The 24,404-nt window shown below is 39.4% G+C and overlaps 1 protein-coding gene and 1 pseudogene across 7 annotated transcripts in view; both read right to left on the reverse strand.

Annotated features, from left to right (window-relative positions):
* The window catches only part of EDA (ectodysplasin A), a 445,917-nt gene that overhangs the window by 328,540 nt on the left and 92,973 nt on the right, over positions 1–24,404 (reverse strand). The gene's annotated exons all lie outside the window — the stretch shown is intronic.
* On the reverse strand, positions 11,901–19,573 carry LOC129517623 (SWI/SNF-related matrix-associated actin-dependent regulator of chromatin subfamily E member 1-like; annotated as a pseudogene).

Here is a 24,404-nt window from a genome sequence, read left to right on the forward strand (position 1 = left end):
GTAAATATTAAAAATTTACTCAAGTTCTGTAAAATCTGTATGATTACTGGAAGCAAAACTCATGTTATGTGGAATTTTCAATGTATGTAGATGTAACACATGTCAGTGATGTAAGTGGAGCAGGGTAAGCAGATCCATAGAATTGTAAGGTGTCTATATTGTGCTTGATGTAGTACAATATTAACTCAAAGTAAACATTGCTATGTGACTTGACATCCATAAAGCAAGGACCAAAATACAAATATGAGATATAGCAAAACACCTATAGATAAATTAAAATGAACTACTGAAAATATTAATATTCCAAAAGAAAGCAAGAATAGAAAACAAGAGGACAGTCAGAAAACAAATAATAAAATGTTAGAATATAATCCAGCCTTATCAATAATTACACTGAGGGGATCCCTGGGTGACTCAGCAGCTTAGCACCTGCCTTTGGCCCGGGGCGCGATCCTGGAGTCCCGGGTTTGAGTCTCACGTCAGGCTCCCGGCATGGAGCCTGCTTCTCCCTCCTGTGTCTCGGCCTCCCACCCCCCGCCGTGTCTATCATAAATAAATAAATAAATCTTTCAAAATAAATAATTACACTGAAAGTAAATTGTCAAAATATACTTGATAAAAGATTGTCAGACTGTTTTTTTTTTAAGATTTTATTTATTTATTCATGACAGACAGACACACACACACACAGACACAGGCAGAGGGAAAAGCAGGCTCCATGCAGGGAGCCTGATGTGGGACTCAATTCCGGGTCTCCAGGATCACACCTCAGGCTGAAGGCAGCGCTAAACCGCTGGGCCACCAGGGGCTGCCCTGTCAAACTATTTTAAAAGAACTTTACATGATGGGTAATAACTGAGAGCTTCTCCTCTAAAGTCTAGAACACGAGAGGGATGTCCACTATTACCACTGTTGTTCAACATAGTACTAGACATCCTAGCCTCAGCAATCAGACAATAAGAAGAAATAAAAGGCATCTCAATTGGCAAAGAAGAAGTCAAACTCTCACTCATCACAGATGACATGATACTCCACGTGGAAAACCCAAAAGACTCTATCCCCAAATTGCCGGAACTTATACAGGAATTGGGCAAAGTGGCAGGATATAAAATCAATGCACAGAAATCAGCTGCATTTCTATATACTAACAATGAGACAGAAGAAAGAGAAATTAAGGAGTTGATCCCATTAACAGTAAGATACCTAGGAATAAGCCTAAACAAAGAAGCAAAGGATCTGTTCTCAGACAGCTATAGAAAGAAATTGAGGAAGACACAAAGAAATGGAAAAACGCTCCATGCTCATGGGTTGGAAGAACAAATATTATTAAAATGTCGGGGATCCCTGGGTGGCGCAGCGGTTTGGCGCCTGCCTTTGGCCCAGGGCGCGATCCTGGAGACCTAGGATCGAATCCCACGTCGGGCTCCCGGTGCATGGAGCCTGCTTCTCCCTCTGCCTATGTCTCTGCCTCTCTCTCTCTCTATCATAAATAAATAAAAATTAAAAAATAAATAAATAAAATGTCTATGCTACCTAGGGCCAGTCTCTAAAAATACCCTCAACTTTTCTCACAGAGCTGGGACAAATAATCCTAAAAATGTGTATGGAACAAGAAAAGACCCCAAATATTCAAAGGAATATTGAAAGAGAAAACCAAAACTGGTGGCATCACAATCCTGGACCTCAAGCTCTATTACAAAGCTGTAATCATCAAGATAGTAACATATTGGCACCAAAACAGACACATAGATCAATGGAACAGAATAGAGAACACAGAATGGACCCTCAACTCTATGGACAACTCATCTTTGATGAAGCGGTAAAGAATAGCCAATGAAAAAAGACGGTCTCTTCAACAAATAATGTTGGGAAAGCTGGACAGCCACATTCAGAAGAATGAAACTGGACGTTTTCTTACACCATACACAAAGTTAAACTCAAAATAGATGAAAAACCTAGATGTAAGACAGGGATCCATCAAAATCCTGGAGAAGAACACAGGCAGCAACCTGTATGACCTTGGCCACAGAACTTCTTGCTAGACACATCTCCAAAGACAAGAGAAACAAAGTAGAAATGAAGTATTGAGACTGCTTCAAGATAAGGTTTTGCATAGCAAAGGAAACAGACAAAACCAAAAGAAAACCTAGAGATTGGCAGAAGATATTTGCAAACAACATATCCGATAAAGGGCTAGTATGCAAGATCTATAAAGAACTTATCAAACTTAAACCCAAAGAACAAATAATCCAAACAAGAAATGGGCAGAATTTATGAACAGATATTTCTCCAAAAAAGACCTCCAAATCCAACAGACACATGAAAAAATGTTCCACATCACTTGGCATCAGGGAAATACAAATCAAAATGACAATGAGATACCACCTCACACCAGTCTACATGGCTAAAATTAACATCAGGAAATGACAGATGCTGGCAAGAATGTGGAGAAAGGGCAACCCCTCACAGTGCTGGTGGGAATGCAAGCTGGTAGAACCACTCTGGAAAACAGTATGGAGGTTTCTAAGAAAGTTGAAAATAGGGCTACCCTATGACCCAGCAATTGCACTACTAGAGATTTACTCCAAAGATACAAATGTGAACCAAACAGGCACTTGCACCCCAATGTTTATAGCAGCTATGTTCACAATAGTCAATCTATGGAAAGAGCCCAGATGTCCACTGATAAATGAATGGATAAAGAAGATGTGGTGTGAGTGTGCGTGTGTGCACAATGGAATACTAAGCCAACAAAAAATGAAATCTTGCCATTTGGAATAACATGGATGAAACCATAGGGTATTATCCAAAGCGAAATAAGGCAATCAGAGAAAGACCATTATCATATGATTTTACTCATACGTGGAATTTAAGAAACAAAACAAAGGATCATAAGGGAAGAATGGAAAAAATAAAAAGACAAAATGAGAGAGGGAGACAAACCATAGGAGATTCTTAAACAAACTGAGGGTTGCTGAAGGAGAGTGGGTGGGGGTATTGGGTAACTGGGTGATGGACATTAAGCAGAGCATGTGATGTAACGAGCATTGTGTATTATATAAGACTGATGCATCACTGACCTCTACCTCTGAGAATTTAAATTAAAAAATGAAAATACAAGAACTCTACATGTTCTTGTCTACAAGAAATCCATTTTAAATATAAAGACATATAATTCAAATACAGTTGAAGTAGCTATACTAAAAGAAGACAAAGTAGATTTCAGAACAAGGAATATTACCAGGGATAAATAGGGACAATGCACAATGATAAAAGGATCAATTCACAAAAAAAGTCGTAATAATCCTGGATGTGCATGCTGCTAACAGCAGATCTTCAGGGTACATGAAACAAAAAGTGATAAAACTGAAAAGGAGAAATAGGAAAATCAATAACTATAGTTGGAGAATTTAATACTCTTTCATTGGCAATCAATAAAACAAGCAGAGAGAAAATCGGTAAGGATATAGAACTGCACAATTCTATTAACCAACTCTACCTAATTGACATTTATAGAACACTCCACCCAGCAAGAGCAGAATACATAGTCTTTACAATTGCACAAGTAATATTTACTGAGTCAGACCATATTCTGGTCCATAAAACAAACTTCAAAAAGGTTTTTAAATTGTAGTTTAAAAAAAAATCCACATAGAATGGGACCTAGATAGCTTCACAGTCAGCTGATCATGCTGTGCTGGAAATAGCAGGTCAGTGCAGATGAAGCTCTGTAGTGAGGGGAATATGTAGTCAAAATGAAGGCAAGACAGGAGATCACATATGCGGAAAAGGTGAGCACTTGGATTTGATTTCTTTTAAATTACTTTTTTTTCTCACATTCATATAAATGCACAAAGACTTGAACAGGCATTCTCCTTATATTTGAGTATTTTCCATTTTTAATGCTGTCTTTTTGCTTAATAGTAAATATTTGCTTGCCTAAATGGATCCCAAATTGTGGGGGAGTCTTCCCATGTTTCTTTTTTTGTTAAGTTTTTATTTAAATTCCAGTTAGTTAACATACAGTATATTAGTTTCAGGTGTACAATAGAGTGATTCAATGTTTACATTCAATACCCAGGGCTCATCAAGACACATGCCTTCTTAATCCCCATCACCTATTTAATCCATTCCCCAGCCACCTCCCCTTTGTAACCATCCAAGTTTTTTATTGTGTAAGTTTCTTGGTTTGCCCCTCTTTTTTTCCCCTATGATTGTTTTCTTTCTTAAATTCCACAGATGAAGGTATATGATATTTGTCTATCTCTGATTTATTTCACTTAGCATAATACTCTCTAGCCCCATCAATGTCATTGCAAATGACAAGATTTCATTCTTTTCTGTGGCTGAGTAATAGTCTAGTGTGTGTGTACACGCATCTGCGTGTGTACATATATAAACCAACATCTTCTTTATCCATTCATCAGTCCATGGACATTAGGGATGTTTCCATAATTTGGCTATTTTTTATTTTTATTTATTTTATTTTTTATTTTTATTTTATTTTTTATAATTTGGCTATTTTTTAAAGTTTAATTATTTAAAATGGACAAGCACAAAAAACCCCCACATAACATAAAATTTACCATCTTAATCATTTCTTTTTTTTATTTTTTATTTATGATAGTCACAGAGAGAGAGGCAGAGACACAGGCCAGGCAGAGGGAGAAGCAGGCTCCATGCACCGGGAGCCCGACGTGGGATTTGATCCCGGGTCTCCAGGATCGCACCCTGGGCCAAAGGCAGGCGCCAAACTGCTGCGCCACCCAGGGATCCCCCATCTTAATCATTTCTAAGGGTACAGTTCAGTAGTGATGTATATTCACATTGTAGAGCAATGGTTCTCCAGCTTTTTATCTTGCAAATCCAAAACTCTATACCCACTATATCCATTAAACAACTCCTCCTTTCCACCTTTCCCTGTGGCCGCTGGTAATCACTATTCTATTTTTTGTTTTTATAAATTTGACTACTGTAGATACCTCATATGAGTGGGATCATACAGTGTTTGTCTTTCTATGACTGGCTATTCTACTTACCATAATGTCCTTAAGGTCCATCTATCTATGTTGTAGCATGTGACAGCAGGATTTCTTTGCCTTTTTTCTTTTGTAAGATGATGACTCAGCTAAATGGAACTAAATTACATGCTCCAAATTCAAAATGTATTTGAGCAATAGGTCCAAAGAACTGAGATAAAGTGTAACAATGAACGTTAATATGTATGCACAATTACTTTTCAACAGTAATATCACCAACACCACTATCAATAATTATAACAAGAGCTGCCTTTATTGGACACTTACTGTGTATCAGATTATATGCTTGTAATTTTATATGCTTCAGTTTGCTCAATTCTCTCAACAGTTCTATAAAATAGGTACTCTGTTTTATAAACATGGAAACCAAACTTAGTGAATAATATCTTCGATATACCATAAATGGTAAATATCTGTACTGAGACTCAAATCTAGCTGGTATGCTTCCCAGCCTAATTTTTGTATGCTACTGCTTCTTAGAAAATCAGTTGAACAAATATATCTAATATGGTGAAATCCTCAGGTAACTAATCATATCTCTGAAACTTTTATTTCACCATATTTAAATATAAGCATGGGGACTACAAAACCAACACAATGTTAGGTACCACAGGGTCTTTCTTACTTTTTAAGGCTGGATAATAATCCATTGTATGTATATACCACTTTTTGTTTATCTATATCTGTAAATGGACACTTGGGCTGCTTCTACCTTTTGGCTATTGTGAATACTGCAGTTATGAATATGGATGTGCATATAGCTCTTTAAGACTTTTGATTCTTTTGGTTATATATCCAGAAGTGGAATTGCTATATCATATGGTATTTCTATTATTTAATTTTTTAAGAAAACCTCATACTAATTTCCATAGTGGTTGCACTATTGTACAATACCACCAACACTACACAAGACTTCCAATCTCTTTACATCTTCACCAATACTAAATATTTTTATTTTTTAATAGTAGCCACCCTACTAGGTGTAATAAAAAGTTTTTCCAGGAACTGAAACCATACAAAGTATGTTCACTAACCACGGTGGAATTAAACCAGAAATAACATAAAATTATGCAAAAAAATCCTCCAACTATTTGGAAATTAAATGATATGTATCTAAATAACCTATAAGTCACAGGTGAATTCTCAAGGAAAGTGTAAAATATTTTGAACTTAATGAAAATGCAAATTGAAGGTATCGAAATTTCTGGGATATAGTTAGAGCAGTGTGAACAAGGAAAATTACACTATTAAATGCTTACATTAGAAGAGAAGAAAGGACTGTAATCTAACCTCTAAAATTAAAACACTAGAGAAAGAAAGCAAATTAAACTCAAAGAAGGAAGGATATAGACAGTAGCAGAAAATGATGAAATTGTTTGTTATTTTTGTTTTTAATCAAATCAAAATCCAGTCCTTTGAAAAGGACTAACCAAGAAAATAGGAGAGAAGACACAAATTACCAATATCAGAAATAAAAAAGGGGACATCACTACTGACCCTCACAAACATTAAAAAGATAAAAAGGTAAGACTACAAATAACTCTATGCCTATGAAGTTTGACAACTTAGACAAAATAGACCAATTCCTAAGAAAAACCGAGAAACTATTAAAGTTCACTGAAGAAGATAGATAACCTAAATAGTCACATATCTATTTTTTTTAAAGTTTGTTGTTTAAAACCATTTAACAAGAAAAACTTTAAGCCCAGATGGCTTCACTGGTGACTTCTAACAAACATCTAAGGAAGAAATAATACCAATTTCACATAAATATCCAGGAAATAAAAGATAAAATGTCCCAACTCATTTCATATGAAAATAGTATTAATCTTGATACCAAAGCCAAACAAAACATTACAAGGAAACTACAGACCAATATCACCTATGAACGGAGATGCAAAAACCTTCAATAAAGTATTCAAAAATTAATCAATGGAATTCACCATATAAACAGAATAAAGGAAAAGCAGATGATCATCTCCACAGGTACAAAAAAAGCATTTGATAAATTTTAGCATCTATTCTTGATAAAAACAGTAAACAAACTAGTGTTAAAAAGGAGACAGCAGGCCCTAAATAGAGACAGTTATGTTAAACCCCACCAAGACTTAATGCCTAACCTAATTGCAGCTTCAGTTTCTCCTAGAAATATAACCTTGACCAGCTAACCTGGAATTTCCTGGTCAGCACTAAGAGGTAACCACTGGTAGGATTTTCCTTAGGGAGGGTTACCTTGCCTAAAACAATATTCTTGGCTAATAATTTCTTTTCCTCTGTTCCCTCTCTGTCTTTAATTTTTTTTTTCATTTTCTGCAACTCGATATAGCTCCTTTTTTATTTGATAGACGTGATGCTGTCCAATTAATGAATTGTTGGAATGGAGCCAATTTGATCTTTAAATTTATTCAGTTGAATTTTTGCTATTTACCAGTAAGAATAGAAAACAGTTTCGTCCATCTGATAGAGCATCTATGAAAACGCTAGAGCTAACAAGATACCTTTTTTAAAAGATTTGTTTGAGAGAGAGAGAGAGAGAGAGAATGAGTGGGAGAGGCAGAGGGAAAGGGAGAAGGAATCTCAAGCAGACTCCATGCTGAAGGTGGAGGCTGATACAGGGCTTAAGATCATGACCTCAATGAAAACCAAGAGTCTGACACCTAATCAAATGCACCACCTAGGTGCCCCAAAAGCTAACAAGATAATTAATAGTGAGAGAGTTAATAAATCCCCCTTAAGATCAAGAAGAAAATAAGGATGTGCATTCTTATCACTCCTATTCAACAGCTACAGAGCAGTGCTTAGGGGAAATTTATATCATTAAATGCTTACATTAGAAAACACAAAAGATCTTTTTTTTTAACACAAAAGTTCTTAATTGAATAGTCTAAGCCTTCACTTTAATAAAACTAGACAAAAAAAAGCAAATGAAGTTCAAAGTAAGTAAAATGAAAACTAAAGAACAGAAATCAATCATTTTTAAAATATTACGTGACACACAATGTTACATTACTTTCAGGAGTGTACAGCATAGTGATTACACAAGTCTATACATTATGCTATCCTGACCAAAAGTATAGCTACCATTTGTTACAACACTATTACAATACCATTGACTATATTCCATATGCTATACATTTTAATCCAAAGACTTATTCATCCTATAACTGGAAGCCTCTATCTCACACTCCTCTTCAACCATTTTCCCATCTTCCAGTCTCCCCTCCTCTGGCAACCATCAGCATGATTTCTGTATTTAAGCTCTGTTTCTGCTTTTTGTTTCTTTGTTCACTTGTTTTGTTTTTTGGATTCCACATATAAGTGAAAACCAAATAGCATTTGTCTTTCTCTGTCTCTTATTTCACTAAGCATAATATCCTCTAGGTCTTTTCATATCGCTGCAAATGGCAAGATCTCATTCATTTTTATGAGTGAAAAACAGTCCATTGTATACATAGATCACATCTTCTTTTTCTCCACTTACTTATTACATTTGGACTTTTAAGAAACATATAACAACAGAGGTGCTGGGGTAGCTTGGTTGGTTGAGCATCTGACTCTTGGTTTCAACTCTGGTCATGATCACATGGGTCGTGGATGGAGCCCTGTGTCAGGATCAGTGCTTGGTGAGGAGTCTGCTTGAGATTCTCTTCCTCTGCCCTCCCCCAACTCAATGCTCTAATAAAAATAAATAAATCTTTAAAAAAAACATTTAACATCAGATAGACTATTATTATAGTGGAAAAATCTATTCTAGTTTCTGGGGAAGCATATGTGTGACAAACTATCTTGCTTCTAGTCTCCAAGACTTTACTAAGAGTTTATCAAAAAGTAGGCTCTGATCTATGGTATCCTGAGCCTAGAGGTTTGGGATGGTTATTACTGTAGAACAATTTAAAGTGGATGAACTTAACTCCCAGCTGTTTTCTTTCTGGAATGAACTAATCATTTTAAAGTTACATAGTCCACTGCAAGAAAACTCAATTCCTTAAGCTTTGTGATCTATTCAGTCTTTGGAAAACATAGTAAAAAAAGTAATTTTCTGTGCAATAAGAATGAACTTATTAGTATATACCAAATATTATTTTTTTAGAGTGACATCATGTTCCCTATTTATTTAAAGTAACACTACAAAAGCATGCCAGGCCTTTATCAACACATTTTGTGGAGGTGGAGAAAAATCAGGGCCATTCCACCTCAAGTTCAGCATTAGCACAAGTACAGCCATCCCAGACCCCTGTGAATAAGAGCTGAAATTTACATTACTTCAGTTACAGGAAGAAAACAGCATACAGCTTAACATCCTAGAAAATAAGAACAGAGCCCAAGCCAAGGGCAGGAAGCCCCTATTAGAATAAGAACAGAGCCCAAGCCAAGGGCAGGAAGCCCCTATTAGAATAAGAACAGAGCCCAAGCCAAGGGAAGGAAACCCCTATTAGAATAAAAACAGAGCTCAATGCCCTTGAAAGCCCCATATCAAAATGTAAACAGAACTTGAGAAATTCCTCCACCCCTTCTGAAAATCCCCTAGACCAGCCTATAAAAAACCCAGCTGTAACCCACTTTCAGGATCCAAGTCCCTGCTCTGCTGTGTTGGGTATACTTGGACTCAAGCTCGAGCTTGTAAATAAACCCTCGTGTGTTTGCATAGGTGTTGGCTCCTTGGTAGTTTCTCAGATTCGCAATCGGGCACAAGATTTGGGGGCTCGACCGGAATCCGAGAGACGTCCAGGACCCCATCCGGAGGGTTTTCACACCTGGAGAGTGCACTCAACTTTTTCCACCTTTTGTGTGCATATTCTCTGAGAGCTCTAACCTGTAGGAATTCCAATCGGCATTGGCTTAGGCGGACACGCTGGTGGGCCATCCACCAGGGGTCTTGAGGAGACGTCCCTTGCCCCCGCCTGGAGGACGGGGTCCTCATCTGTAAGGAGGATGGGGGTCCTCATCTGTAAGGAGGATGGGGGTCCTCATCTGTAAGGAGGACAGGGTCCTCATCTGTAAGGAGGGCCAGCTGCCAGCCCTTGGGGATTACTTTCTGTCTTGTCTCCGCGGCCGCACTGGAACGTTTGTCTGTTACTGTGTTCTTGTTACCTGTTTGCACGTTGGTCTGTGTAAACTGTGCGCTGGTCTTTGTTACTGTGCGTTTGTCTGTGTTACTATACCCTTGTTACTGTTTATGCATTTGTCTGTATTACTGTGTCTTTGTTAAGTGTCATAACTGTTTACATAAGGAGAGGGAAATTTCAAACTTACTGCATGTCAGAATGGCCAACCTTTGACGTGGGATGGCCCCGAGAAGGAACATTTCACCTACCTATTGTCTTACAGGTTAAGGCTGTGATCTTCAGGGACAAACCGGACAGCCACCCTGACCAGGTGCCCTATATCCTGGTCTGGCAGGACAGGATCGAGAAAAACCATTTTCTTACTCCCCAAAATGCACAACTTGGCTGAAGGTAAGGAGAGACTCTGGGTCCACCGCCAGACTCTAATGGCAGGTCTCCCGGCTGCCGCGCACAAGCATACCCATCTGCAGAGGTATGGTTGTGTAAGACATGGTAAGGATGAAAGTCCAGCTGCCTTCTTAGAGAGAATACTAGGAGAGAAGAGCTTGCAGGACTTATTTATAGTGGAAAGAGTCAATAATAATAAAGAAAGTCCACAAGAACAGCAAACCAAACTAAGTGACTGGCAGACCTGAAACCTGGCCAAAATCCTGGTAGCCACAACCATGGATGACCCACAGGAAAGACGGAGGCACCTCAAGAAGCTGGCTTCAGGGACAGGTAAGGAGGATGGCCCGGGTCCCCGTCAGAAGCGCACTAAGCTGAACAAAAACCAATGTGCTTATTGCAAAGAAGGCCACTGGGTGAAAGGCTGTCTTAACAAAAGACCTAAGGCCCCTGCCAAGATCTTAGAGATGGAGGGCCTGGACGACTAGGGGAGCCGGGGTTCAGCACCCATCCCCAAGCCCAGGGTAACTCTGAGTGGAGGGGCAACCTGTTGAATTCCTAGTGGACACTGGGGCACAATATTCGGTTTTATTACAACCCCAAGGGAAATTGGCAAACAAGACTTCATGGGTGCAAGGGGCCATGGGCACCAAACAGTACTCATGAACTACCCGAAGAACTGACGATCTCGGCATGGGCCAGATATCCCATTCCTTCATGGTCATCCATGAGTGTCCCTACCCGTTGTTAGGTCGGGATTTGCTCACCAAGATGGGGGCACAAATTTGTTTACACCCCAAAGGGGCAAAAATCCTAAACAAGGAGGGGCACCCTATTCAAGTGCTTGTCCTGAGTTTAGAAGACGAATATCATCTCCACCAAACACCCTCAGCCCCAATGACTGACATTGACCCGTTGGCTGCGGGAATTTCCCCAAGCCTGGGCAGAAACTGGGGGAATTGGGCTGGCCCAGCACCGACTGGCCATATACATAGAACTAAAGCTGGGGGCAGACCCTGTCAGGGTTTGCCAATACCTCATGCCTCTCGTAGTGCGTAGGGGAATCACACCCCACATATGGCGACTACTGGACTTGGGCAGATTGAGGCCTTGCCAATCGGCATGGAACACTTCCTTGCTGCCGGTTCAGAAACCGCGCTCTAATTACAGGCCAGTCCAGGACTTAAGGGAAGTCAACCAGCGAGTAGAGGATATGCACCCTACGGTCATAAACCCATACACCCTCCTCTATTTAAAAGATGCCTTTTTCAGCCTGCCTTTAGCACCCAAGAGGCAAGACCTCTTCGCCTTTGAATGGACAGACCCTGAGAAAGGCACCAATGACCAGCTCACCTGGACTTGACTACCACAAGGATTCAAAAATTCACCAACCATCTTCGATGAGACCTTATACGAAGACTTGGGTGAATTCCGTTCTGAGCACCCTCATTTGATATCCTGTTGGCGGTGGAGGACCAGGACACATGCTTGCAAAGCACAGGGACTTGCTCCAAACCACAGCGGCTCTAGGATACCGGTCCTCCAAACCATAGCGGCACTAGGATACCAGGCCTCAGCTAAAAAAGCCCAGATCTGCAAAGCAGAGGTGAGCTACCTTGGGTACAAATTAAAGGATGGACAAAGATGGTTGATGGATGCAGGGAAGGAAACTGTCTTAAGGATCCCACAGCCGCAAACTGTCCGCCGGGATGGACAGAGGCATTTCCCACCAAACATGCAGCACAGACCGTGACCAAGAAACTGCTGAAAGACATCTTACCGAGGTATAGCTTTCCTGTTAAGACTGGATCAGACAACAGCCCAGGATTCATCTCTAAGGTAACACAGGGAGTGGCACTAGTACTTGGAGCAGATTGGAAATTACATTGTGCATATAGGCCCCAAAGCTCAGGACAGGTAGAGAGGATAAACAGAACATTAAAGGAGACCTTAACTAAATTAGCCCTGGAGACTGGCGGGGACTGGGTGACTCTCCTCCCCTTCGCCCTATATAGGGTGAGGAACTCCCCATATAAGATGGTACTGACTCCCTACGAGGTCATGTTCAGTCTTCCTCCACCTATTATCCCCAATTTAGCAGCAGGACTCCAAGGTGAACGGCCTCTGGCATGTTGGAACGTGGAAAAGGGTTCCATGTGAACAGCAGTTGAACATCGGTCAGTCGGTCCTGAGAGATGGGCGAGCACCGTTCCAAAGGGACAGGTGATGGCCTCCATTGCCCTCAGCTGATCGAAAGGGACTCGGGCTCAGATCCCCGAATCTGGAGTGGCGGAGATGGGCGCCAAGGCGTCCAGTGCGGTAACACAACCGATCCCAGAGAAGCCAGAGGGAGCCCAGGGGAGAGTTCTCTTTTCTTTGTGAAGGGCAGGGCGCCCTGGAATGGGCTTGCCCCAAGAGAGGGGCCCATGCCTTGGAAAGCATCGCGGTTCTGGCAGCGTCTGGTGAACTCTCACTGGCCCTTGAAAATCCGGGGGAGAGGGTGTAAATCTCACGCTGGGCCGTACCCATATACAAACCTGAGGTGCTTGCTGAGTTTGATGATCACCAACTCCTTTTCTCCCTCCAAATGTTACAACGATCCCAAGAGCAGGTGTGGCCTAAGCTGAGGGCCCTCTACGAGACTGGGCCACCCCCGGGCCCCCATCGATACCGGCCAGGTGACTAGGTATGTGCAGAGATACCTACACCAGACACTTCAACCTCCCTGGAAGGGACCCTACATCGGGATCCTGACCACTCCCACTGCTCTCAAGGTCTACGGAATTACTCCCAGGCTCCACTACACCCACTTCCAGCCAGCTGATCCACATGCTATTCTCAAGGACTTTGTTCCAGAATGGAAAGGCCAACCAGACCTTTGCTTCGGTGTCGGCTCCATGGTGGTTTCTCAGATTCCCAATCTTAGGCACAAAAATTTTGGCTTAATTACTTATAAATAAGCCTTTTCTCTGGCTTAAAACGTCAGTAAGAGTAAACACATCAAGACCACAATACTATCTATCTTAGATATGCAATCAATTTATTTAACTTTCTAATTTATGTACCTAGGATTATGGATAAATAGCTAATTTTGAGGTGTATGTGTATGCACATATATATTAAGTCTAGAGTTGGAAGAAGACTGGGCAGAAGCACAAAGTTTTGTGGTTGAAATATATGCAGGATTCTACAGGACAAAGCAAAAATGTGAATCACTGCAACACTATTTACAACAGCCAAGATGTGGAAACCACCATAAATGTCCATTGACAGATGAATGGACAAAGGAAAGGTAGTATATACACACAATGGAATATTATTTAGCTTGTTAAAAAGGAGGAAATTCTACAATGTGTAAAACATGAACAAACATTGAGGACATTATGCTAGGTGAAAGAAGCCAGGCACAAAAAGACAAATACTGCGTAATTCCAATACTGTATATAAGGTGTCAACTCATAGAAACAAAGAATAGTATGGTGGTTGCTAGGGTTTGGGGAGAAGGAGACTAAATATAAATTATAACAAAAAGCAGTACACATAATGTGTATGTTCCATGTTCACTTTAATGACTACTTCATAAGGTAGTAACTACTCTTAACTATGGAGACTACTTCTGAATCATTCTGATCCACGCAGAGCTGTAGTCAACTCCTTAACACAACTCTTTGTATTTGACATTGATTAAAAATTAAAATGGGTTAAGAGGGTCCCCCTTTCATTGCATCCTCGCCAACATTTGTTTCCTGTCTTGTTAATTTTAGCCATTCTGACTGGCGTAAGGTGGTATCTCATTGAGGTTTTGAGGTTTTGATTTGTATTTCCCTGATGCCAAGTGATGTGAAACATTTTCTCATGTTGGCCATTGGGACGACTTCTCTAGAGTAATTTCTGTTCATGTCTTCTACCATTTGTTGTTCGGGTTAGTTGTTCTTTGGGTGTTGAATTTGATAAGTTTTGTTTTTACAGATCTTGCATACTAGTCCTTTATCTGATATCACTTGCAAATATCATCTCCCAGTATGTAGATTGCATTTTAGTTTTGTCAACTGTTTCCTTTGCTATGCAAAACCTTTTTATCTTAATTAGGTCCCAGTACTTCATTTTTGCTTTTGTTTTCCTTGCCTTTAAAGGTGTTTCTATGATACTCTACATAGAAAACCCAAAAGACTCCACCCCAAGATTGCTAGAACTCATACAGCAATTTGGCAGTGTGGCAGGATACAAAATCAATGCCCAGAAGTCAGGGATATTTCTATACACTAACAATGAGACTGAAGAAAGAGAAATTAAGGAGTCAATCCCATTTATAATTGCACCCAAAAGCATAAGATACCTAGGAATAAACCTCACCAAAGAGGTAAAGGATCTATACCCTAAAAAATATAGAACACTTCTGAGAGAAATTGAGGAAGACACAAAGAGATGGAAAAATATTCCATGCTCATGGATTGGAAAAATTAATATTGTGAAAATGTCCATGTTACCCAGGGCAGTTTACACATTTAATGCAATCCCTATCAAAATACCATGGACTTTCTTCAGAGAGCTGGAACAAATTATTTTAAGATTTGTATGGAATCAGAAAAGACCCTGAATACCAGGGAAATTTTAAAAAAGAAAACCAGAACTGGGGGCATCACAATGCCAGATTTCAGGTTGTACTACAAAGCTATGGTCTTCAAGACAGTGTGGTACTGGCACAAAAACTGACAGATAGATCGATGGAACATAATAGAGAATCCAGAAGTGGACCATCAACTTTATGGTCAACTAATATTCAACAAAGCAGGAAAGACTATCCACTAGAAAAAAGTCTCTTCAATAAATGGTGCTGGGAAAATTGGACATCCACATGCAGAAGAATGAAACTAGACCACTCTCTTTCACCATACACAAAGATAAACTCAAAATGGATGAAAGATCTTTTTTTTAAAGATTTAATTTATTTATTCATAAGAGACCCGGGGGGGGGGGCAGAGACACAACCAGAGGGAGAAGCAGGCTCTATGCTGGGAGCCTGACAGGGAACTTGATCCTGGGTCTCCAGGATCACACCCTGGGCTGCAGGTGGCACTAAACCACTGTGCCACCAGGGCTGCCCTGGATGAAAGATCTTAATGTGAGACAAGATTCCATCAAAATCCTAGAGAAGAACACAGGAAACACCCTTTTTGAACTTGGCCACAGCAACTTCTTGCAAGATTCATCCATGAAGGCAAGAGAAACAAAAGCAAAAATGAACTATTGGGACTTCATCAAGATAAGAAGCTTTTGCACAGCAAAAGATACAGTCAACAAAACTCAAACACAAGCTACAGAATGGGAGAAGATATTTGCAAATGACCTATCAGATAAAGGGCTGGTTTCCAAGATCTATAAAGAACTTATTAAAGTCAACAGCAAATAAACAAACAATCCAATCATGAAATGGGCAAAAGACATGAACAGAAATCTCAGAGAGGAAGACATAGACATGGCCAACAAGCACATGAGGAAATGATCCACATCACTTGCCATCAGGGAAATACAAATCAAACCACAATGAGATACCACCTCACACCAGTGAGAATGGGGGAAATTAACAAAGCAGGAAACCAAAAATGTTGGAGAGGATGTGGAGAAAGGGAAACCCTCCTGCACTGTTGGCGGGAATGTGAACTGGTGCAGCCACTCTGGAAAGCTGTGTGGAGGTTCCTCAAAGAGTTAAAAATAGATCTGGCCTACGACCCAGCAATTGCACTGCTGGGGATTTACCCCAAAGATACGGATGCAATGAAACGCCAGGACACCTGCACCCCAATCTTACAGCAGCAATGTCCACAATAGCCAAACTGTGGAAGGAGCCTCGGTGTCCATTGAAAGATGAATGGATAAAGAAGATGTGGTCTGTGTATACAATGGAATATTACTCAGCCATTAGAAACGACAAATACCCACCATTTGCTTCGACATGGATGGAACTGGAGGGTATTATGCTGAGTGAAATAAGTCAGTCGGAGAAGGACAAACATTATATGGTCTCATTCATTTGGGGAATATAAAAAATAGTGAAAGGGAATAAAGGGGAAAGGAGAAAAAAATGAGTGGGAAATATCAGAAAGGGAGACAGAACATGAAAGATTCCTAACTCTGGGAAACGAACTAGGGGTGTTGGAAGGGGAGGTGGGCGGGGGGTGGGGGTGACTGGGTGACGGGCACTGAGGTGGGCACTTGATGGGATGAGCACTGGGTGTTATTCTATATGTTGGCAAATTGAACACCAATAAAAAAATAAATTTTAAAAAATTTAAAAAAGGTGTGTCTAGCAAGACATTGCTTTGGCTGAGGTCATAGAGTTTGCTGCGTGTGTTCTCCTCTAGGATTTTGATGGATTCCTGTCTCACATTTAAGTCTTTCATCCATTTTGAGTTTATCTTTGTGTATGGTGTAAGAAAATGGTCCAGTTTCATTCTTCTGCATGTGGCTGTCCAATTTTCCCAGCACCATTTATTGAAGAAATTGTCCCAATGTTCATAGCAGCAATGTCCAAAATAGTCCAACTGTGGAAAGAAGCAAGATATCCATCGACAGATGAATAAAGAAGATGTGCATGCATACACACACATGCATACACACACACACACAATGGAATATTAGCCATCAGAAAGGACGAATACCATTTACAGCGATATGGATTAAACTGAAGGGTATTATGTTGAGTGAAATAAGTCAATCAGTGAAAGATAATTATCATACGGTTTCACTTACATGTGGAATATAAGAAACAGTGCAGAGGATCATATGGTAACTGAGGGAAAACTGAATGGGAAGTCATCAGAGAGGGAGAAAAACCATGAGAGACTCTTAGCTATAGGAAACAAACTGAAAGTTGCTGGAAGGGAGTGGGGAGGGTAATTTGGTGATGGGCATTAAGAAGGGCATGTGGAAAAAAAGAGAAGGGCATGTGATGTGCTGAGCACTGGGTGTTATATATTCAACTGATAAGTTATCGAACAACTACATCTGAAACTAAGTATGTACTATATGTTGGCTAATTGAATTTAGATTAAAAAATTAAAAAGGGTAAATTAAATACATATTCATATATGATCATGTTTTCAAGAAGCTAGTCTTTGTAGAAGTATACAGGAAAGGGTACTTTCAGTAAGTTGTTGATGGAAACTGGGAGGTTTATGGCTATCGCTTTGGAAAGCACCCCGGTGAGCTGTAGAAAGGCATTTGTAAGAATAGATTGTGCAGCATCAAAGGATAACTCTAAAAGAAGTGGGCATTTTCTAAATTAACTTAAACTCTGAGACTTTCAGTAGTTCAAGAATAGAAATAAAACCCAAAGAAAAGTGCTATCTTCACAATGGCATAAAAAAGGTGATGGTGCCATTTGGTTCATGATGCTAAATGTTCCAAAGCCTTTGATGGTATGATATGGACAAGAAAAATATTAATAAAACAACCACATAACACCATTAGAACTCAAAAAAACATTATTTAAGTTTTTATTTAAATTTCAGTTAACACACATTATAATATTAGTTTCAGGTGTACAACATACTGATTCAACACTTACATAAAACACCCAGTGCTCACACAATAAGTGCCCTCCTTAATCCCCATCACCTATTTAACCCTCCCCTCTTGTAACTATTGGTTTTTTCTCTTTAGTTAAGAGTCTTCCTTCTTGGTTTTCTCTTTTATTCCCCCTATGTTCAGTTTTGTTTCTAAAGTCCACATATGAGTGAAATCATAGGGTATTTGTCATTCTCTCATAGGCTTATTTTGTTTAGCATGACAGTTCCTAGCTCCACCCATATCATTGCAAAAGGCAATCTTTCTTATAACTTTTTAAGGAACCTCTGTATTGTTTTCAAGAATAGCGGCACCAGCTTGCATTCCTACCAACCATGTAAGAGGGTTCCCCTTTCTCCAAATCCTTGCAACACCTGTTGTTTCCTGTATTGCTAATTTTAGCCATTCTGACTGGTGTGAGGTGATACCTCATTGTAGTTTTGACAGGTGTCAGGTGATATCTCGTTGTAGTTTTGATTTGTATTTCCCTGATGGAAAGTGATGACTTGCATCTTTTCATGTGTCTGTTGGCCATCTGTTGGTTTTCTTTGGAAAAATGTCTATTCATGTCTTCTGCAGCTTGCTTTTCCTCAGGAACCATGCTGCTCAGTGTTCAGCTTGTTCTGCTGCCACTTTCGCCTTTCTTCCTGTCTTTTCTGAGCCTGTTCTATTGCCTATGCAACTTCAGCAGCAATATCCATATCCATATCCACTTCTACTTTCAAACCACACAAACCTTTAAGTTCATTGTTAAATGAATCTGTACTTTCCACTAATTTCCTTATTTTTCCTGGTGTTGTTCCTCTATTTGAAGAAGTTCTGCTTCTAGTTTTCCCTGATGAACCGTTAAGTACTGGTCCTATCCTTCGAAGACCTGCATTCTAGCTGTTGTGACAATTGTCTGGCACCACACTCTCACTAAGGATTTCACTGATGAGGTGGTGGTTTCTCTGGAAATGAGTTGTGGCTGTATGCTTCACTGAAAAGCCATTACTGTAATCACCTGGATCTTCAGCAGGCTGAATATTCATGTAAAGTTCTCTTTTCTCCATGCAAGTCTGTCTCTTAGACTTTCTTCCTCTAGAGCAGCTTCTGCATGACTTTGCATTTATGTAAGCAAGGTATGTGGGGGAATTATGATAGGCCTTCATAGATTAATTGTACTCTATCTTTTCTGCTTCATCTTTATTTAAATAGTATTGTTTTTTTTTTTCATTAGTGAGATCTTGCCAAATGCTACCAATAAACTTGCCAATCTCCCACAAATTTAGGTGAGGATTGGAGGCTTTTACTTTGTCCCAGACTTTTCTGCTGTACCTCATGTAGGGCATCAGTGACTTATCTGGTGGCTTTGGGGGTTTCGGAATCATAATACTAGAGGATGCCATGACCTGCCTTGGTGCCTGGGTTACCTCCCAGCCTGTAGTTATAGGTGAGATGACTGTATGGATGGTATGCTGAGCATTTGTTTGCAGGAGCTGGGTTGGGAGGTGGGGCATAAGATGGTCTCTTTGATATTTTGGGGTATTAATTTCTCTGTTCCTTAAGGATGAATCTGAGATACCTCAGGCAGAAAAAGCACCCACAGCTCTGGCCTTATTACCCCAACATCTTTATCCATTCATCTATACATGGACACTTGTCTATTATAAATAATGCTGCAATAAACATAGAAGTGCCTATACCTTTTTGAATTCATATTTTCATTTTCTTTGGGCAAATACCTAGTAATGGAACTACTGGATTATATGATAATTTTATTTTTAATTTTTTGAAGAAACTTCATACTGTTTTTCACAGTGGCTGCACCAATGTGCATTTCTACCATCTGTGCACGAGGGTTCCTTTTTCTCCACATCCTTGCCAAAACTTATTTATTGTCTTTTGGGTACTAGCCATTTTGACAGGTGTAAAGTTGTATCTCATGATTTTGATTTCCATTTCCCTGATGATTAGTGATGAACATCTTTTGTGTCTGTTTGCAATCTCCATGTCTTCTTTAGAAAAGTGTCCGTTCAGGCCCTCTATCCATTTTTTAATCAGATTATTTGGGGTTTTTTTGTGTGTTGAGTTGTATAAGTTCTTTATATACTTTGGATATTAATGCCTTTTTAGATATATCATTTCTAGGTATCTTTTCCCATTGAATAGGTTTCCTTTTCATTTTGTTGATGGTTTCCTTTGCTGCACAAAACCTTTTTATTTTGGTATAGTCCCAACAGTTTATTTTTGCTTTGGTTTCCCCTGCTTGAGCAAACATGTCTAGAAAAATGGGCTGATGTCAAAGACGTTACTGCCTGTTTTTTCTTCTAGGAGTTTTATGGTTTCAGGTCTCACATTTAGGTCCTTAATCCATTTTGAGGTTCATTTTTTGAAATGTAGCTGTCCAGTTTTCCCAGCACCATTTATTGAATAGACTCTTTTTCTCATTGGATATTCTTGCCTCCTTTGTGTTTTTTTTAATTTTTATTTATTTATGATAGTTACACAGAGAGAGAGAGAGAGAGAGAGGCAGAGACACAGGCAGAGGAAGAAGCAGGCTCCATGCACCGGGAGCCTGACGTGGGATTCGATCCCGAGTCTCCAGGATCGCACCCCGGGCCAAAGGCAGGCACTAAACCACTGTGCCACCCAGGGACCCTGCTTTGTTGTATAGTAATTGCCCATATAAGCATGGGTATACTTCTGGGATCTCAATTCAATACCATTGACAAATCAATGATTTTTTTAAAAAGATTTATTTATTTGAGAGAGAGGGAGAGGGAGAGGGGAGAGAGGGAGAGGGAGAGGGAGAGGGAGAGGGAGAGAGAGAGAGAGAGAGAGAGAGAGAGAGAGAGAGAACGAGCAGGCAGAGGTGGGAGGGGGCAGAGGGAGTAGGAGGGAGAATCTCAAGCAGACTCTGCACTGAGCATGGAGCCCAATGCAGGGCTTAATCTCATGACCCTGAGATCCTGACCTGAGCCAAAACCGAGTCCAACACTTAACCACCTGCATCACCCAGGTGCCTCAATGATATTTTTAATTAAGAAAAGCAGACAGAAAAAAAAGAAAAAAAAGAAAAGCAGATGAAATAAAAAGTTGACTCTTTAAAAGGATGAATATAATTGATAAACCTCTAGCTATACAAACCAAGAAAAAAAAAAGAGGAAACAAACTGCCAACATGAGAAATGAAAGTGGGGCTAACAACCCTGCAGACATTAAAAATACAAAAAGGGGATACTATGAATAACTCTATAAATTTGACACGGAGTTGGATTAGACCAATTGTTGGAAAGATTCAAAATAATAAAAGCAATTCAAAAAGAAGTAGGTAACTTGAACAGTTCTATATCAACTAAATAAATTTAACTTATAGTTATAAACCTCCCAACAAAGAAAACACCAGGTTGGCATGGTTTTACTGGAAAATTTTACTAAATATTTATAGAAGAATTAAATTATAATGAACGTTATACCAATTTAAATGAATAATTTGATGAGGTTTGACATATAGGACTATCTTACAGGATAAAAAGCAGAAAATTTAGTCTGAGAGTTTATACATGTTCAAATGCATTACCTTACATAAAGCAATAAAGTGAGTAGGTTAAGTTCATAAATATTTTTCATGGTCCACTGATCAAAAGTCGTAAAACACAGACACGTTCTTTTACTAAAGCACTCACAACACTGCTTCCCTTTCCAACGTTACACACACACACACACACACACACACACACACACACATTTTAAGGCAGGACTAACTAAAATTCTTGCCTCCAAATAATTGTGTAGTTGTGAAAGTAAAATTTGTAGTGTCAAATGAGGCCCCAGAGAGGTATAGTTTCAGGATTTGAAGACCAGATAGGATTTAAAAAGCTATAAGATAATGCTACCTACTCCCAGTCACATCTTAACAGCCATTTCATAGTAGTAAAAGACAATGTTTTCTATCTCCCAGACCTCAAGAGCTCATTCTTACAGTCTTATCTTAGTAAATGATACTGCCTCTGTCTGGAATGCCCTTCTTCCTCTTTTCCACCAAGTAATATCCCTTCTTGCTTTGAAAATATTCCTCAAGACTCTTCCCCTCCTGACACTTGACGGGATGAGCACTGGGTGTTATTCTGTATGTTGGTAAATCGAACACCAATAAAAATTAATTTCTTAAAAAAAAAGACTCTTCCCCTCCTGATTCACTAATTCATTTACTCATTCAGAAATATTTATAAAGCACCTAATACATCTAGGTACTGTGGATATAGCAGCAAACAAAACAAAATCCCCTGTCTCAAAGAACTATGTCATTTTAAGGGGAGAATATGCACTAAACAAATAAATGAAAACAATGTAAAGTAGTAGATAAATGATATGAAGGAAAATTAAGCAGGAAGGGACATTAAACAAGGATGGTGTGCAGGAGATTTTTGTGTGCTATAAAGGGTGGTCTGGAAGGATATTTGTGATGAGAAAAGGGAGAAAACCAAGCCATTTTGACAGGTGTAAAGGGAGGTGGAGAAAGACATTTCAGACAGAGGGATCAGAAAGTGCAGAGACCCCAAGGAATACTTGGCATGTTTGGTACTAAGAGTAAGGGGTGGAGTGGTAGAAGATGTGGTCCAAAAGGTAGCTTTATGTAAGCCATATTGAGGACCATTTAGATAAGAAGCCAATGGGAGCAGAAGAACAACATGATTTGACTTATCTTTTAAAAGGAGCATATGGCTGTTGTATGGAGATTAGAATTTAAAAAGATACAAGTGTGGAAGCAGAAAAATCAGTTATGAGGGTATTGAAATAATCTAGTTCGGAGGTAATGATTTATATCAGGGTGGTAGCAGTGGAAAGGATGAGGAGCAGCTGGATATATTTAAAATTCTGTGGAGTGTGAGAGAAAGAGGAGACCTAGGGTATAAACGTTGGAGGAATGTCCTTTTGTAGGCAAGAGATGATGGAATCTAGTGCATAAGTGGAGGGGTTGATTTTTATACAAAATTTTTATACAAAATTTTTATACAAAGCATAAACAATTTATCTATAGTAACAGGAAAGAAGATAGAGAAAACAGGCACAGATGGAAGTAGGTAAGTGTAGGAGTAGGAACTTTTGGAGGTTCACAACTGATTGCCTTATCTTTTCTTAGTGAAAGGAGAAAGGTGGAACTGAGAGTAAAAAGGAAAGATGCAATGAAGATTTAATGAGATAAAAAAGGCCAGGAAATAGTCATCCAAGGATATTCTTTCTGACCAAACTGACCCATATCCAGTGACTGACTTTACCAAATCCTAGCACCTCCACATAAATTCCTACTGTTGGATTCATTTTTCTTTAGCTGGTATATATTCAGCTACACTCTCTATTTGCTCTGGTTCCTTCAATAAATCCTCATACAAGGGGGGTAACTCTATAGTTTACTAGAAAGAGAAATAATAGAGACAAACTATCCATTCCATTGTGAGGAGAAACCTCTACACCAAGAGGCATGGCTCTGTCACACCTCTCAAATCTGTGCTCTTCTTTCCATCTCCACTGCCACTGCCCTAGTTTAGAGGCCTTCATAATTTATCACTTGGGATTTTGTACCAGCCTCCTAACTCATCTCTTGACCTTTCTCCTCACCTATCTCCAGTCCACGGATCGTAAAACACTGCTGATACGGAAATGTATTTAACTCCCCTGCTTAAAACCTTTATTATCCCTTTCCTTTTTCTCTTTAAGGACCTGCAAAATTTTCCAGCTGAATCTTTCACTCATGTCCTTCTCTTGCCTATACCCTAGCCATGCCAAATTACATTTGATCCCTGAATACATCAAATCTTTCAATTCCCCTGCGCATCCTATTTCCTCTATCTGAAATGCTCATCTGCCCTTTCTCAACAAGGTATTTTTACCAATCATTAGAAACGTAACTCAAATGTCAACTTCTCAGTGTCACCACATGCAGAGGTGACCTCTTTTCTGTGCTTACATGCCTCCCCCATAGCACTCATCTTCCTATATCAAAAGTATTTAGGTATCTAACTTCCCCACTATATATATTATTCATCTTTTATCATAAGCACTTAGCACAGTGCCTGGCACATAGTATATCAACAGATGTTTACTGAGTTAACTGTAGAATTGAAGAGATTAGAAATAGCAATAAAACAAAAATATAAGTTGACAGATGAAACACAAATAAAAAATCTTTAACATACTAAAACAAGATGTATTTCTATAAAGTGTTTTAGGACTAGGGAAAAAAAAACAGAAAATCTCAGTAATCTTAAGCAGAATCAACCTTTCACAAAGATGATAAAATGAGACCTGATGGAGTAAGGCATAGCATAGCAAACATCACTCTTTTTTCACCACGTATGCACAAC

Source organism: Nyctereutes procyonoides, unplaced genomic scaffold, assembly GCF_905146905.1.
Source record: "Nyctereutes procyonoides isolate TBG_1078 unplaced genomic scaffold, NYPRO_anot_genome, whole genome shotgun sequence".
Taxonomy (NCBI): domain Eukaryota; kingdom Metazoa; phylum Chordata; class Mammalia; order Carnivora; family Canidae; genus Nyctereutes; species Nyctereutes procyonoides.